At 42.8% G+C, this 17,910-nt stretch overlaps 1 protein-coding gene across 2 annotated transcripts in view; it reads right to left on the bottom strand.

Moving 5' to 3' along the window:
• The window catches only part of GPC6 (glypican 6), a 1,115,179-nt gene that overhangs the window by 92,518 nt on the left and 1,004,751 nt on the right, over positions 1-17,910 (bottom strand). The gene's annotated exons all lie outside the window — the stretch shown is intronic.

Genomic DNA, 17,910 nt, shown 5'->3' with positions numbered 1-17,910 from the left:
ACATACTCTAATGTTTCTTTTTATATATATGCTTTTATAATATATATATCAAATATCAAAATAAAAAGCTACAGCTGTCATAAATATAGAGGGAAGGGTAACAACCTTCCTGTATACAGTACTATAAAATTCCTCCTGGCCAGAGGCACAATATCCTTTTACCTCTAAAGGTTGAAGAAGCTCAGGTAACCTGGTTGGCACCTGACCAAAAGGACCAATAAGGGAACCCTGACATGGTGGGAGCCGTGGGATTATTTTGAACCAGAGATCATTTTGAACCGAAAGCACAGTAGGATTTTAAAAGGACAATTTCCCCCCCCCCCTCCCCTTTTGGCTGCTTGGAAGCAGGATTTTTAGCTGCGAGCAGCTGGAGTTTTTTTCCTCTGCCTCAGGGCAGAGGGGTTAAGTTACAGCAGCAAGGAAATTCACAAGCAGGGTTGTTTTTTTTTTCTTTTTTTTCTAGCTCCCGGGTAAGCTAGGTAAGCAGGAGCTAGGATGACGAAATGCAATATCCAATAGCAACTAGAATTAGCTAAATTTAAAGCTGAAGAAAAACAAAAAGAACATGACAGACATAGGAAAGAGGCGCAACGCTTGGAAGTGGAGTTAGCTCTGAAGCGCTTAGATCTGAAAAAGGCTAAGCTGAATCTACCAGCTAACCCTACCAATCCTTCTCCGGGTGCTCCCCACTCCAGAAAATTTCCCAACTACAAGGCAGGCGATGATACCAAGGCCTTCTTAGAAAATTTCAAAAGGGCCTGACTTGGGTACATCATCTTTACAGACAAGTACATGGTAGAGCTGAGGCCTCAGCGCAGTGGACCCTTAGCAGAGGTGGCATCTGAAATGCCTAAAAAACAAATGAACAGCTACAAACTTTTTAAAAACAAGGCCAGAATTAGAATCGGGCTAACACCCGAGCCTGCCCGTCGGCGGTTCAGAGCCCTAAGGTGGAAACCAGACGTGCCATTTACCTGACACGCCTACCACATTGTGAAAAATTGGGATGCCTGGATATCAGGAGCAAGTGTTAAATCTCCAGAAGAGTTGCCCTTCCTAATGCAAATGGAGCAGTTCCTAGAGAGTGTTCCAGAGGAAATAAAAAGGTACATCCTAGATGGGAAGCCCAAAACTGTAATCGAGGCGGGGGACATTGGAGCCAAATGGGTGGAGGTGGCAGAAAAAACAACAACTGGTAGCAGTTGGAGTGAATATCAGAAGGGGCAACCTGAAAGAAAATCCTATCACCGGGGGCAACCCAAGACCCCAACTACATTCCAAGGAAAACCCCAAATACCTTATCGTCCCACCACACCCATCTCCAGCAACCAACCTTGCCCTAGTGACCAGTCAGCTGGGCGATGTTTTAAATGTAATGAGCTGGGGAATGGGAAGACCAACTGCCCCAAGAACCCCAACAGACTGCAGTTCATTACACCAGAATCACGCCAAAGGTCCTCAGGCCCAGATGCCTCTCAGGTACCCTCAGAGCAAAGGGAAATTGTGAGTGTGGGCGGGAAGAAGGTTACAGCTTGACGGGACACTGGAGTACAAGTGACAGCTATCCACCAGTCCTTATTGGACCCCAAGTTCATCAACCCAGAGGCCCAAGTGACAATTCAACCCTTCATGTGAAACTCTTTAAACTTGCCTACAGCCAAGTTGCCTGTCCAGTACAAGGGCTGGTCAGGAATGTGGACTTTTGCAGTCTACGATGATTATCCCATTCCCATGCTGCTGGGGGAAGACTTGGCCAACCAGGTGAAACTAGCCAAGGTGGGAATGGTCACATGCAGCCAGACTAAGCAAGCTATCACACCTGAGACTTCAACAAGGGCCCAGTCTGTGTTACCAGAGACCCAGACTGAGGGGGTGGAACCAGACCCCATGCCAACGTCTGCGACAGTAGTAGTGGATCCAATCATGGAGACCAGGTCAGAGCCTAAAATACCACATAGTGCGCCAGCTTGAAAGTGGTTCACAGTCAACGGAAACAGCCCCATCACCTACATTGCTTCCAGAGGGACCACGCCCAAGTCCACAATTCAATGAGGAACTGATGTCTCCAGCATCAAGGGAACAGTTCAAGGCCAAGCAAAAAGCAAATAAAAGTCTCCAGAGAGTTTGGACGGCGGGACGGAGCAACCCACTGCCTCTCAGGTCTTCTAATCAATCCAGGTTTGTTGTAAAAAGAGGACTTTTATACAAAAGAACTCTTTCTGGTGAACACCAGGAAAACTGGCATCCTCAAAGACAGTTGTTAGTTCCAACTAAGAACCGGGTAAAGCTCTTGAGCTTAGCCCATGATCATCCTAGAGGCCATGCTGGGCTGAACAGAACCAAAAACCATTTGGGGAAGTCCTTCCACTCGAAGGGAATGGAAAAGAATGTTTCTGCCTATGTCTGGTCTTGTGAGGTATGCCAAAAAGTGGAAAAACCTCAAGACCAGGTCAAAGCCCCTCTCTAGCCACTCCCCATAATTGACGTTCCATTTCAGCAAGTAGCTATGGATATTCTGGTCCTTTTCTGAAAAAGACACCCAGAGGAAAGCAGTACATACTAACTTTCATGGATTTTGTCACCCGATGGCCAGAAGCAGTAGCTCTAAGCAACACCAGGGCTAAAAGTGTGTGCCAGGCATTAACAGACATTTTTGCTAGGGTAGGTTGGCCCTCCAACATCCTTACAGATTCGAAAACTAATTTCCTGGCAAAAACAATAAAAAGCCTTTAAAAAGCTCTTGGGGTGAATCACTTGGTTGCCACCCCTTACCACCATCAAACGAATGGCCTGGTGGAAAAGTTTAAGAAAACTTTGGTGCCATGATCCATAAATTCGTAAATGAGTACTCCAATGATTGGGACCTAGTGTTGCAGCAGTTGCTCTTTGCCTACAGAGCTGTACCACATCCCAGTTTAGGGTTTTCACCATTTGAACTTGATTATGGCCACGAGGTTAAGGGGCCACTACAGTTGGTGAAACAGCAATGGGAGTGTTTTACGCCTTCTCTAGGAACTAACGTTCTGGGCTTTGTAAGCAACCTACAAAACACCCTCTGAGACTCTTTAGCCCTTGCTAGAGAAAACCTAAAAGCTGCTCAGGAAGAGCAAAAAGCCTGGTATGAAAAACATGCAAGAGAGCATGGGGGAAAGAAGGGGACCAGGTCATGGTCTTGAAGGCACTCCAGGCCCATAAAATAAAAGCATCGTGGGAAGGGCCATTCATGGTCCAAGTGCTCCTGGGAGCTGTTAATTATCTCATAGCATTCCCCACGTTAACCATGAAGCCTAAGGTGTACCATGTTAATTCTTTAAAGCCCTTTTATTCCAGAGAATACATGTTGGTCAGTTTACAGCCCAGGGAGGAGATGATGCTAAGTAACCTGAAGGTGTCTACTATGAAAAAAAAAAGTGACGGTGACGTGGAAGAGGTATACCTCTCAATGACCCTTGGACATATGCAGTGCCAGCAGATCAAGGAGCTGTGCAATAGCTTCGTGCCGATGTTCTCAGCCACCCCAGGATGGGCCAAATGGGCATACCACGCCATTGACACAGGTAATGCTCACCCAATTAAAGCCCAACCTTACCGGGTGTCTCCTCAAGATAAAACTGCTATAGAATGGAAGATCCAGGATATGCTACAGATGGGTGTAATCTGCCCCTCTGGCAGTGCATGGGCATCTCCAGTGGTTCTAGTTCCCAAACCAGGTGGGGAGATACAGTTTTGCATGGACTACCGTAAACTAAATGCAGTAACTCGCCCAGACAACTATCCAATGTCACTCACAAGTTAGCTCTTGGAGAAACTGAGACATGCCCAGTTCATCTCTACCTTAAACTTAACGAAGGGGTACTGGCAAGTACCGCTGGATGAATCCGTCAAGGAAAGGTCAGCCTTCATCACCCATGTAGGGCTGTATGAACTTAATATGCTCCCTTTCGGGCTGCGAAATGCACCTGCCACCTTCCAAAAACTTGTAGATGGTCTCCAAGCAGGATTGGGAGAATATGCAGCCACCTACCTTGACGATGTGGCCATATTTTTGGATTCCTGGCCAGAACACCTGGAACATCTACAAAAAGTCTTTGAGCACATAAGGGAGGCAGGACTGACTGTTAAGGCTAAAAAGTGTCAAATAGGCCTAAACAGAGTGACTTACCTTGAACACCAGGTGGGTCAAGGAACTATCACCCCCGTACAGGCCAAAGTGGATGCTATCCAAAAGTGGCCTGTCCCAAAGTTAAAGAAACAGGTCCATTCCTTCTTAGGTTTGGCCGGATATTACAGGCAATTTGTACCGCACTACAGCCAAATCACCGCCCCACTAACAGACCTAACCAAAAAAATCCAGCCAAATGCAGTTCAGTGAACTGAAAAGTGTCAGAAGGCCTTTAACCATCTTAAAGCGACACTCAGGTCTGACCCTGTACTAAGGGCCCCAGACTTTGACAAACCGTTCCTAGTCACCACCACCTAGTCCTTCCGAGCGTGGTGTGGGAGCAGTTTTAATGCAGGAAGGACCGGATCAAAAATTCTATCCTGTCATGTTTCTCAGCAAGAAGCTATCTGAGAGGGAAAGCCACTGGTCAATCATCAAAAAGAAATGCTATGCCTTTGTGTACGTGCTGGAAAAGCTATGCCCATACGTTTGAGGACGGCGTTTCCAACTACAAACCGACCATGCTGCATTAAAGTGGCTTCACACCATCAAGAACAATAACAAAAAACTTCTTCGGTAGAGTTTAGCTCTCCAAAATTTTAATTTTAAAATACAACACATTTCGGGAGCTTCTAACCAAGTGGCTGATGCACTCTCCTGTAAAAGTTTCCCCAAATCAACTGGTTAAAATCGTCCTTACAATGTAAAAAATACTGTTAGTTTTTATATAGTCAGTAGTATATCTAAAGGTACATGTGTCTTATTAACTCTGTTTTCTCCTAGAGCTCCAGAAAGGAATCACAGCCAGTGTGAAACCGGCTGTCCAACACTATCTGTGATTTGGGGGATGTGTCATAAATATAAAGGGAAGGGTAACAACCTTCCTGTATACAATACTATAAAATCCCTCCTGGCCAGAGGCACAATATCCTTTTACCTGTAAAGGGTTAAGAAGCTCAGGTAACCTGGCTGGCACCTGAACAAAAGGACCAATAAGGGAACCCTGACAACTGCATATTACTATTATTTAGCAATTTTATTACTTAGCTTAATAGAGAGTTGGTTAACTGTCAACTTGATTACAATCTCTAAGTACCTACATGGGAAACAAATATTTAATAGTGGGCTCTTCAATCTAGCAGACAAAGGTGTAATATGCGCCAATGGCTGGAAGCTGAAACAAACTGAGGCTGGAAATAAGGCCTGAATTTTGAACAATGATTAACCATTGGAACGATTTATCAAGGGTCCTGGTGGATCACCAATTTTTTTTAAACCAAGATTGGAAGTTTTTCTAAAACATATGGTCTAGGAATTATTCTGGGGAAATTCTATGGCAGGAGGTCAATCTAAATGATCACAGTGGCTCTTTCTGGCCTTGAGCTCTATGAGCTACAGAACACCTATGAAAAGGGTTATGAGTCCCAGTGCTCCCTGTACTCCAGCACTTGTGGGGAGGGCACTTGTGAAAAGAGGGAGTTTTGCTTCCAAAATGCTTTGTTCCCTCTTTGTTTCTTGCTTCAGCACTGCAATTGAAGGGGATGCAATTGCAGCATTGGTAGATATACCCAGGCTAGCAGTGCTAAAAATAGAAGAGTAGATGCGATGGTGTGGACTTCCGTGCAGTTGCACAAGTCCACCTAGCACCCTGGGGGCCAACTTGCACTGCTGAAGCCCACGCTGCTGCATCTACCCCATTATCTTTAGCAATGCTAGCATGGCGATGTCTACCCAAGCTCCAGGCACACCTCGGACTGCAATGTACCCCCCCGTATGGTTTGGATTAGTTGGCTTCTGGGGATGGGACTAACTTGATTGTGCCCTGTGGCATTCTTCCCCCACACCTTCACCTCTGCTTCTCTTCTACTGGTAAACTAACATCGGGTTCCCTACTGCAGCCTAGTGTCCCTCTTCCTCAGAGGGAGTTCTAGGAGTAGAGAGTGTGATGCATTCCCTGGAAGCACAGCTTCTCCTGGGAGACAGGGGCTGGAAAGTACTGAGAGCCAGCATTCTCCACAAATCGTAGGGTATTGTCGGTTTCTGGAGAAGAAGGATCTGACGCAAAGCCCAGTGTAGCAGGCTGTGGCAGGCCCCCTTGGCTCCTGCCTCTGCTAAGTCCACAAAGTCACTCTGAGACCCTTGGGTTAGTATCCACTGGTGCAGTTTATTCACAGGCTTGTTCCCACCACCATTTCACCATGTACAGTTGGCCCTTTACTGTCTGCAGGCAGGAGGGAGGGAAGGAAGAGCTACCTCCCTGCTTCTACTCCTTGCCTTTTCCCTTTCTTTCTGCTCTTCCCTGGTTTCCTTCCCCTGAGGCTTTTATACAGCCCAGGCTAATTAGGCAGCAGCTGTGTCTGCTTCCGCAATTAGGGCCAGGTTATCTCCAGCCAGCTCTAATTTATTCCCCTAATTGGGAGCTGGTATGACAGAGGGCTGAATTAGCAACCATTTGCCCAGCACCCTGTCACACCCACTGAAGTTGTATCAGACTCTACTTTCTCTTCTGGTTCTGCTACAATTCTTGATCCATCAATAGAATAGTACCAGGAAAACTCTATGAGAGGAACTCTGTGAAGTTTCTATTCCTCTACCCAGGTACTTCCCTTGTTTATGGCCCTATACACACTGACTGGCGCTATTAAATACCTTTCTAGCAATTAGCTTAAAAGAAATATACAGTGTTCGTTCACATATTGCAATGTGAACTAACATAACAATCGATATTATTTGGGAAATTTCAAAAGCACCTGAGAGTTTGTATGTGTGAACTGGGAAGGGAAGGGTGGGGAGCCAGCTGTGAACAGAGTGTGTCACTGATTGTGAATGTATCTTGACCTTGAGAGTGGAACAGCAGTTAGGGAAAGGGACGCAATTGTAAACACAGTGGTCTGCAAAGAAATGCTCACTCTACTGCTCGCCTTCCTTGCAGAGGAAAGATCTGTGATTGCATTGTCATGTAGTTAAGGATGAAGTGAGCTTTCAAAATCGTTATAATGTTAAATTAATAACAAGTGTGAACACTGGATTTTAGGTATATATTTACTTCTTTTAAGTTAGCAAAAATGCATCCCATAATAGTCTGCCAAAACCTTTTATCACTAGAATAAGATTTACTAACAGGGTTCAAGGAGAGGTGAAAAAGGAAAACTCCACCTCATGTTAAATGAGATGCTAAGAGCTCTTTTTTCAGGAAAGCTGAACCAGTGCCAAAGCTTCTGTTTCTCGGAGGGTACACAGTCCATATTTCAAATAGATTATTTATGTGAAAAAAACACACTGCTCTCTTTTGGGATGTACATATCTAATTATTAGATTTTTTCTTTGACAATGTGATGCAGTTGTGAAAAAGGCAAATATCATTCTAGGATGTATTAACAGGAGTGTTGTAAGTAAGACATAGAAGGTAATTGTCCCACTCTATGCAGCTGGAGTACTGTGTCCAATTCTGGGCACCACACTTTAGGAAAGATGTGGATAAACTGGAGAGAGCCCAGAAGATAGCAACAAATATGATAAAAAGTTTAGAAAACCTGACCTATGAGGAAAGGTTAAAAGATGGGACAGGTTTAATCTTGAGAAAAGATGACGGGTGGAGGGACACCTGATAGTCTTCAAATACGTTAAGAGCTGTTCTAAAGAGGATGGTGATGAATTGTTCTCCATGTCTACTGAAGATAGGTCAAGAAGTAACGGGCTTAATCTGCAGCAAGGGAAATTTAGGTTAGATATTAGGAAAAAAGTTCTAACTAGAAGGGTAGTTACGCTCTGGACTTGGCTTCCATGGGAGGTTGTGGAATCCCAGTTATTGGAGGTTTTTAAGAACAGGGTGGACAAACACCTGTCAGGGATGATCTAGGTTTACCTGGTCCTACCTCAGCACAGGGGCTGGACTTGATGGCCTCTCAAGGTCCCTTCCAGCCCTACATTTCTAGGATTCTATGATCTGTTTGGGTTACCAACATCTCTTAGGGTAATATGGTACAGCCACTGGCTCACTCTATTGATTCTCAATCTAGGACACTGTGATCACCTTTCAGTTGTCAATGCAGTCACTTCCTCTGTGTCATCCTCACAATGTAAAAATACCTATGGCCAGTCTACACGAGAGCTTGCACCATTATTGAAACACAGGAAGGATGTAGATGAACCAGTAGAGAACTCAATATTAAGTTCACCAAGAGCTATATATAGCAAGTACCCTTCATTTGGAACAGGGGGACGCTAACCATCATATTCCTGTATGGAATTGCCCTTGATGATCACGTAGAAGCTACATGGCTGCAGTGGCCCTTCAGCTTAGCATATAGCATTCATTCACTGAAGACCTCATTACCCCAAACAAGAATTTGGAGCTGATGAGTTTTGACAGTACTCTGCAAAATCCTGTAAAGTTTGTCCTGGCTCTTTGAGCCACCACTTTATCCCCATGTACTATTATGGATTGATTCAAAGCCCATTGAACAAAGACAAAAGACTCTCACCATCCTAGGATCAGTCCCTGGAGATAGTACTCTTTAGATCTGAATGCTGTGGGGTCAGAGGCAGAATGCTTTCAGTACAGGGTTCTCAATCCTTTAATCTGTTTGTTCCGCTGGTCCAACAGAACCTATGTCTATTTAACCGCATAGCATAGAAGAAAGCCAATCTCTTTTCTTGGGCTTTTTGCTTGAGGTTTTTTTGGATTAGATTCAATCTATTTTGCTGTGAGGGTCTGCTTTTTCTGAGTGCCACTGGTCAACAGGTTATGTACTAGTTTTAAGAGAGGATATATTGGTCACATTTTATAAATTAAAAATAGATAATAAGTAGCCACTTTCCTTCATCCATATGCTGTAAGATGAAAAAACTTGGTGGGGGTGGGGTTTAAATCAGGTAGCACATGACTAGGGAAATAACTTGCAAACTAATAAATAAGGCAACATTTAAAAACCTCAGCAGTAAATTGTGTTCCCTTCTCAGAAAATGAACCTCTGGGTTCTGTAAGACTCTTTATTTTCAGCTCATGCTAATTAGCAGACATGAGTAAAGGATTTGCTTTTTGATTTTGAAGTCAGACATGCATCCCTTATGCTCTTCAGCCAAATGACTTGCAAAAGGAGGAATTGTCAATAACATTAAAGAGTTAACTTGTTTCCTACCCCATTCTGTAATAATAGCGAGTTTTCCATCAGTCATTTGGATTTGTCTCTCACTCTCTCCTTTAGGTAGAGCAGTTCAAGAAATCACTTGAATACCATGTAGATAACAAGGGGGAAAGATATTGACAGATAGCTATAGTCTTGTAGTAGTAGAGAGCACAACATGAGTTTTCGACATTTGATAGGCCATTTGGTAAAACACTTTTTTTATTTTTACACAAAAATTAACCATAATAGAAAAGAGTTCCTCTCATACCTTGTCTTTTTATAGCTATTGGAAATTCTAAACCATTTAGTGCTCTGTTACCAAGGGCCCGATTGTGCCTGATCTAAATTCAGGTATGCAAGGAGTAGATGAGGAGGCAAAGACGAAGCACAATAGTAGTTCTCTGACTCAGAGAACTTGTTTGCACTGCCAGACCAGCAGCATCCTCAGATTGTGGCAAAAAGAGAACCCATCTCTGGATGATGCTCAAAGCTAGGCTGAGAAGCTCAGGGACTCAAAGACTACTATTGTGCCTAACCTTTGCTCGCCACCTCCCCACTGTAGGGACCGCTCCTTCCTACTACCTTTGGAGTATGTAAATGGAGCAGAAATACAGGTGTGAACTCCAAAGGGGACACCTCCATAGTGAGGATATGAGGCCAAGGTTCTGTCCAGCCACACTCTAACACCAGCTCATAATGCAGGTGGAATAGGCTTCACTACGCATAGGGATGGAGCAACATGCATATTCTGCCTGAATGCCCAGCATCTGGGAGAGAGATTATGCCCCTGGTGATGTAGCTGTGCACCATGCCTTACTAGGGATGTGCAAAATCTGGGTCTACATAGCAATTATGTAAGGCTTTTTATAACTTCAGTTTTTTTTCTAGGGTAGTCTTCAGGATCTTCAATATCTTTTCTTTTCCCCTGATGTCCCTCATGCCGACACACACTGCACTGTACAAATCTTCCTCTGGCTGAGGAGGAATAGACATGGTGTCTCCCAGAACTGCTCAACATCTCTTTGAGCATCATCATCACTTGGCCAGAGTCTGAGCATGATGCCAGTGCGATGTTCTCACCCTGGCTGGTCTGGGAGCAAAAGCAAATCTGTCACTGAACTTGAGGGATTACCCTTAAAACTCCATTGGTTTGTGAAGTAGAAAAACTAATTGTATTTCTGCAGCTTCTCAACATTCCAAGCCCTACGCACTAGGACCAAATGCTTCTCACATTTATACCATGTAAATCCAGAGGAACTCAGTTGTAACTGTGCATATGTCTACATCTGAGCCTGGAGATGTGATTCCCAGCTCAGGTGGATATACCTGCGCTAGATCTGCTTGAACTAGCATGCTAAAAATAGCAGTTGCAGCTGGGGTAGCATGGATGGTGGCTGAGGCTAGTTGCCTGCGTCCATGCTCGCCTGGACTCCTGGGCACGTACTCCGGCTGCTAGCTGCCAGCACTGCCTGGTGCTACTCAGGCTACATGGCGGGCACTGCTGGGAATCATGCCGCCCAGACCAAATGTGGAGTACCCCGGAGAGTAGAATTTAAACTTCCCTCCCATTTTATCACTGGGATTCAGAAAGTCACTGATGTACCAATCTAACATTTTAGCAAGGCTGCCTTTTATAAGTATCCAGTTTGAATTCTCAAATTGAACAGTCAAACCACGATTTGCTATATTCAGAACTGTTTCATGTGGTCCTCACCTCCCCCCCTCACTTTAAATATACAGCAGAAAAATAGCTGCCTAACAGCTGACAGCACAGGTTCAGGGACAAGAAACAGCTGCACAAAAAAGCAAAGAAAATGGAAATAAAAAGGAGAAATGACACATAATTACAAATGGAACTCGAGAAACAAATACAGATACGACTGAAAAGTAGACAAAAAAGGAACAGCTGCACAAAGAATAAAGTAAATGGAAAACTAGATTAAAATAAACATGGCATTTACTTGAAACTGTTAACAAAAACAAGACCAAGAAAAAATAAAGATGAAAACCAGGAAAAGATGCAAAATGTAGATGTCACCAGATTTGAGGCAAAATCATACTTCTCTTCAGCATTGCATGAGCCTATGGAACTCCTGAAAACATATACTCTACCCTTTCTTGGACACTGTGGAAGCTGGATATCTGATGCTCTGCTGAACAGGATTTCTAAAAACTTTTAGTCACTGAACTTTCGTAGCTGAATGGCACATCATCTTTCATGAAAACACAGTGCACTCCATTCTCCTTGTCTCTCTTGGCTGTATTGTACCACCAAGAAGAGTTTAAACAGTCCCATCATAAGCCACCGAGAATGTACTTTGTGAATCATGAAACTGATTGATACGTGCATGTATACTGCCTGCTATGGCCCTTTATTTAAATTTTTATTGCTGTTTCCTCATATGAATAATTCTTTCATGTCATCGGTGGCTTGGAATGTTCAAATAATTCATACAAGTCCATCTTTCTGACCCTTCTTTGATGACATATGCTCAAATGGTTAAAGATGGCAAATCACAATGTGAAATCACAATGTAAAATTCTCCTGAATTTACTGTTCATTTTATCTTGCTAGAATCACAGAAATTAGAGCTCAAAAAGACCTTTTCAGATAACTAGCTCATTCCCTTGCCAGTGCAGAATTATTACCTGCCATATATATTCTCCAGTGCTTTGTCCAGTCCAATTTTAAAATGACTCAGATGATAGGGCTTTCACCACCTCCCACACAAGATTGTTTACATGTTGACTACACCTTTCTGGTAGCAAAATTTTCCAGATATGTAGCATAATTTTTCTGTTGCTTTATTTCACTCCATTACTCCTAAATATGCCATCTTGTATCATCATAAACAATTCCCCTCCCTGCTTGGTATTTACATCTTTCAAGTACTTGTAGATAATTATTAGACCCTCCCTTAGTCAATATTTGCCCAGTCTGCACATATTTAGTTCTTAATCTCTTTCCATAAATCAATCCCTCCAGCCCCTTTTGAGTTCTATTGCTGCTCTCTTTATAAGCTCGTGCTCGAGATCATCCAGTTATTGTGGTGCTTAGAACTGATTATGGTTTCTAAATGCAATCGCATTGGGTAGCAGGCTACACTTCTCTAGCGCCCCCTTGGGGAGAGGATAGGTTCTGCTCCTGTCTCAGAATCCAGAACACAGCCTTTTGGCTGTGCTGTTCAAGGTGTAGACCCTGTTGTGGGGTGAAGTTAACCTAGTTCAAACAAAAAAGTCAATATGCTTCCACAGTCCACAAAAAGCAGAGTCCTAGGCCTTTGGGATGACCAAAAAAAAAAAAAAAAAAAAGCAGGGAAAGAAAAGTACTGGCACATCTCCTTTCGGATGTGACGGCATGCTAAGGCTCTCAAGCCATTTCCACAGTCAGTAATCCCTGCTTCCAAAGGGCTACTGGGGTTTGAGTTGCAGTCCTGCTCCTTTGCAGTGCAGCTCTGTGCTCAGCAGGGATCCTCCCTTTCAAACAATTGCCCATCTCCAGGCTTGACGAGCCTCTAAGGGCGTGATGGGCTGAGGCTGATTGTGGCCAGAGGAGCTCTTTAGTCCTTTCCTGACTGGAAATGATTATTTACCACTCTGCCAATATTTGTGTTAGCAGCAAATTTTCCCAGCAGTGATTTTATATTTACTTCCAGATCATTGGTGAACATGTTCAATAACATCAGGCTTAGAACTGATCCCTGCAGAACCACAATTTCCTATTCTACAAACTTTCTCCCTTCCGTTTAGAGCATCCAGAATGCTGCACCAAGCTCGTCATCTTTTTCTAGCCACTTCAAACATGTCTCCATTCCCCTTTCTTGTATCCCTGCACTGGCTCCCCCTCTTTCATGCATTAAATTCAAGTTACCCTTCCCATTCAACAAATCCAACCCCGCCCACATGTCTATCATGTCTTCTGTCCTCTAAAGCCTCTCTTGATAGTGCAATTTGTCTCCTACTTCCAATACTGTCATCGTATTTACTTACGTGAAGGCATTATTTCACCTAGACAAAACTAATCAACTACATCTTAATTTATCAACGCAGTGTTCCTTTAACATTCTAACAGGTCTGTTATCCCATAGGGGCCTGATCCAAAGCCCACTGAAGGCAATGGAAAGTCTCAAAGACTTAATGGGCTCTGCATCAGATCCTAGATACTTCTTTATTCGTATTTATTTTAATAGACACTGTGATTGGATTTACCAGGAAGCAATAGCCAGAATGGCTATTCCCCATCCCCCTCTTAAGATTGGTTCCATATTTGCCTTTTTTCAGTCCTCAGTACCTGTGATACACATTGTCTAGACCTATTGGCTTTTCCAAGTTCAGGTTTTCCAAGCAATTTCTCTTCTTTCTTTCTTTCTTTCTTTCTTTCTTTCTTTCTTTCTTTCTTTCTTAAATTAAAAGCTAAATGGACAAATGAATCATTACTTCTTAAGGCCAGATATTGCCATCCTTTTCACTCTTGTAGTACCTTACTCTGTGAGCAAAGCAACTGAGTTCAATGGGGCTATTATCTTAATAAGCTGTTTAGTGTAAGACTGGCAGAATCTGGTACTCATTATTTATACCTTTTTTCAAAATTACTTTTTATTACAAACTGATTTTATAACGCAAACATGTATCTCAGCAATGTTTAGATCCACCACTAATTTAACTGCTCTTTAATAGGTCCACTTTCTTCTTAGTATTTCTTTCTCCCTAAATATATGTAATATACCTGATTATTTTCCATTAATCCCTTTGGCTACCATTAACTGATTCTACTTTTTTGGGCTTCCTTTTTTTGTTCCCAGAAAACTGTTAGTGGTTTTGAATATTACTGTTTGTTTCTAATACAGTTTTGGGGTTTTTTTTTACTCTCAGAGCTGCTTGGATGCTTCTTTTTCCTAGTATGTTTTTTTCCAGAGAAATAGTCTATTTCACCTTAATAATACTATCTTTTAGAATACTCCAGTTCTCTCTCCCTTGTACTCATGGATCTTAATCCTTCCCCCCACTGCCGCATTCTCATATTTACTCACTGTTTGTTTTCCTACAATCTAATACCTATGTACTGCTGTGTTCCATGAATCCGTTCCTAACAAAGCTAAATTCAAGCAGCTGATGGCCACTGGTACCTAGATCAGTGGTTCCCAAACTTGTTCCGCCCCTTGTGCAGGGAAAGCCCCTGGATGGCCGGGCTGGGCTGTTTACCTGCCGCAGGTTCGGCCGATCGCAGCTCTGAGAGACGTACTGGCTGCTGCTTCTAGCAGCTCCCATTGGCTTGGGGCAGCGAACTGCAGTCAGTAGGAGCCGCAATCGGCCAAACCTGCGGACGCAGCAGGTAAACAAACTGGCCCGGCCAGCCAAGGGCTTTCCCTGCACAAGCGGTGGAAGAAGTTTGGGAACCACTGTCCTAGATCCTTTGTTACTTTCATATTCTAAATCCATTTCTCCCTATTGGTAAGTAATAGATCCAACTGGCTTCTCCATAGGTTAGATCCTCTATTTTCTTGAATAACTCTGCATAACTTAGAACAGTGGCTTGCAATCTTTCCAAACTACTGTACCCCTTTCAGGAGTCTGATTTGTCTTGCGTGTACCCCAAGTTTCACCTCACTTAAAAAACTACTTACAAAATCAGACATAAAAATACAAAAGTGTCACAGCACACTATTACTGAAAAATTGCTCACTTTCTCATTTTTATTATGTAATTATCAAATAAATCAATTATAATATAAATATTGTACTTATGTTTCAGTGCATACTATATAAAGCAGTTTAAACAAGTCATTGTCTACATGAAATTTTAGTTTGTCCTGACTTCATTAGTGCTTTTTATGTAGCCTGTTGTAAAACTAGGCAACTATCTAGATAAGTTGATAGTACCCCCTGGAAAACCTCTGTGTACCCTCAGGGTACACATATCCCTGGTTGAGAACCACTGCCTTAGAACACTGATGGATGAAAGCTAGTTTGCTATATTTGTTACCCAACAGATGTCTGCATAGTTAAACTCCCTTACAGTAATTTCCATTTTGAGATTACAAGAATTCTGTAAAACAGATTTTTCAACCTTATGCTCCTTTTTCATGAGCATTTATTGTATCTTATTATATTTTCATGAATGAACTAAGAATTCTAATGATAACTGTGCAGATCATATGTAGCTAAAAGGGACTGATCTATTTTCCTAATTTAGTTTTTTGTTCAGCCTACTTCATTAAAATGTTGTTAGTGCTGTTTGTAATCCTAATGAAACTTTACAAATTCAGCAGGCTCTTGGGTAGCAGAACAATAAATGTATAGGATGTATTTTAATGTTATTGTTTTGGAGGAAAATAGGTTTTAATATTTTATTTTTCTCTCTCTTTCTCTCTATTTCCCCCTTTCTCACTCCATCCCCTGGCTTCAGTCTCATGACATGGGGACACAGATCTAGTTTGCCAGGAATGGAGGCTGGCAGCTTGGAAGGTAATTTTTTTCTACTCTAAAAGAGGGATCCAGATTCTAGATGTTCTGGGGGCACTTGGTGAAAGGAGGATGCTGGGATCTGTTGGCTGTAGCAACAGCCCCTTATTTGTACATGGGTAGGCAGAGAGGAGAAAGGCTGGAGAGAAGGGTCCTAAAAGAGATTGGAGCCAAGAGAGGAAATTGCTGAGAAGCAGAGACATCGCTCAGTGGATCTAGCCGAGGGAAACCGCTCAGCATTCCTCCTTGCAGCAACTGCCTGGCCTCCCCTAGGGGAATGGAGGAGAAAGCAGCAAACTCTCAGCATGTCAATCACCTTTGGAGTTGTCAGCCCCAGTTCTGGGCCAACAGGATCAGCCGCTTACATCACGGAGCTGCAGCCAGAAAGAAAGGCCATTGAGAGGGAAATAGAAAGAAAAAATATTTTAAAATAACAACACTTTCCCTGCACTAAGTTTAAAAAATAATCCCCACACCCCAGTAACTATTGTTTTACTCCCCAGGAGTTTTTGGGGTGTAAGAAGTTTCATTAGGAGATAAGATCACTCTTCACACATAGGGTTACTCAGTCAGAAATGTACCAGTTTCTGGAAGATAAAGCTTATTTGCCATGAATACATAGGAAAAGACCCATTCCTCACCAGTGATCACCCACACATAATGGGTATCACATGTAGCATAGGAAAATTCAACATTAGTAATAATGGCCTCCAGTAAACATTGCAAAATTCCACAGACAGGAAAAAGCTTAAAACTGATGGTGCTGTACTACAATGACACCACTAAGCAGTCCTTCAGCTTCTTAGTTTTCCACCAACCTAAAAGTTAACATAGCAAATCACTCTAGAGGCAGTTTGTTCCTGCAATCTAAGGGTTTGTGACCCACATAGAAAGACTCAGAAACCTATAATAGAACAAAGAAACAAAAATCAATGAAAATTTAGCTCTGCTGCCAGGATCCCCAATGGACTTCACCCAGAAGGCTTAGTGCAGAGGTGTTATCTCTCTCATTAGTGTTTGTGAAACGTGTGACACTTCATCTGTTTCTGCAGCTATAAGACTATCTTTATTATTAGTATTAAAATCACAATACTTAATACTTAACAGTTACCATACTATTACTGTAATGTAACAGCAACTTTATTAATGGATGTGGTGAAATAATCCTGGAGACAGTCATAGACTAACATTATTATTATAAGATGACAATTTCCTGGTGGTATTTTGCCTGCCTGAAACACTATGTGCTGAGTGTCATTTTTCCCTTATTTTTTATGGCATGTTTCTCTTTTATCTTCACTTTGTTTCTTTCTGCATTTTTTTACAATGTAAAGCAACGAACAATAGTTTTATGACATGAGGAATGCAGTTTTACATTATAGTTCCTTAATTTTTTTCATATTTAATTGTAATTGTTAGTACTTTTTATGAAGGCAAAAAGCACTATGGATTTTACATGTTCCAAGCACTTCCATATTCTGCTCTCACTAAAATCAAATGTCTCTGACTCCAACTAGAGCAGGATCAAGCTATAGATAAACAATATTTAAATAGCTCTAATGCAGTGGACCCAACTCCACTTCCATTAAAATCAATGGAAGGACTGCCATTGCCTTTAACAGGAGTTGGAATAAACCAGGGGTTCTCAAACAGTGGGTCGGGACCCCAAAGTGGGTGGAACCCCATTTTAATGGGGTCGCAAGGCTGGTGTTCGCTCCGGTCCCCAGCAAATCTGAAGCCCACACCCCACCACCCAGGGCTGAAGCCCAAGCCCCACTGCCCAGGGCTAAGGCTACATGCCCCCCGTCCAGGGCAGAAGCCCTTGAGCTTCAGCTTTGGCCCCCCTGCCTGGGGTGGCAGGGCTTGGGTGGGCTCGGTCTTTGGTCCCCCCTCCTGGGGTTGTGTAGTAATTTTTGTTTGTCAGAAGGGGATCATGGTGCAATTAAGTTTGGGAACCGCTGGAATGGACCCTATGTCTTTGTATCATCTGACCCCATCGATATGGTTGGACATCATACTTATTGCCGAGGAGAGACAGGGGCTTGGATAAAAGCTATCTGCTGAGACTCAATTTCACAGAACCCTTATGTAATGGTTATAGGTTGAGGAAAGCAACTGTAAAAATAGCAATGATTGTACAAACACCCCTGATTGAAGA

Source organism: Lepidochelys olivacea (assembly GCF_965140295.1).
Source record: "Lepidochelys olivacea isolate rLepOli2 genome assembly, chromosome: 1".
Taxonomy (NCBI): domain Eukaryota; kingdom Metazoa; phylum Chordata; order Testudines; family Cheloniidae; genus Lepidochelys; species Lepidochelys olivacea.
The sequence above is the reverse complement of the archived record's forward strand: the minus strand, read 5'-3'. Positions and strand labels throughout refer to the sequence as shown.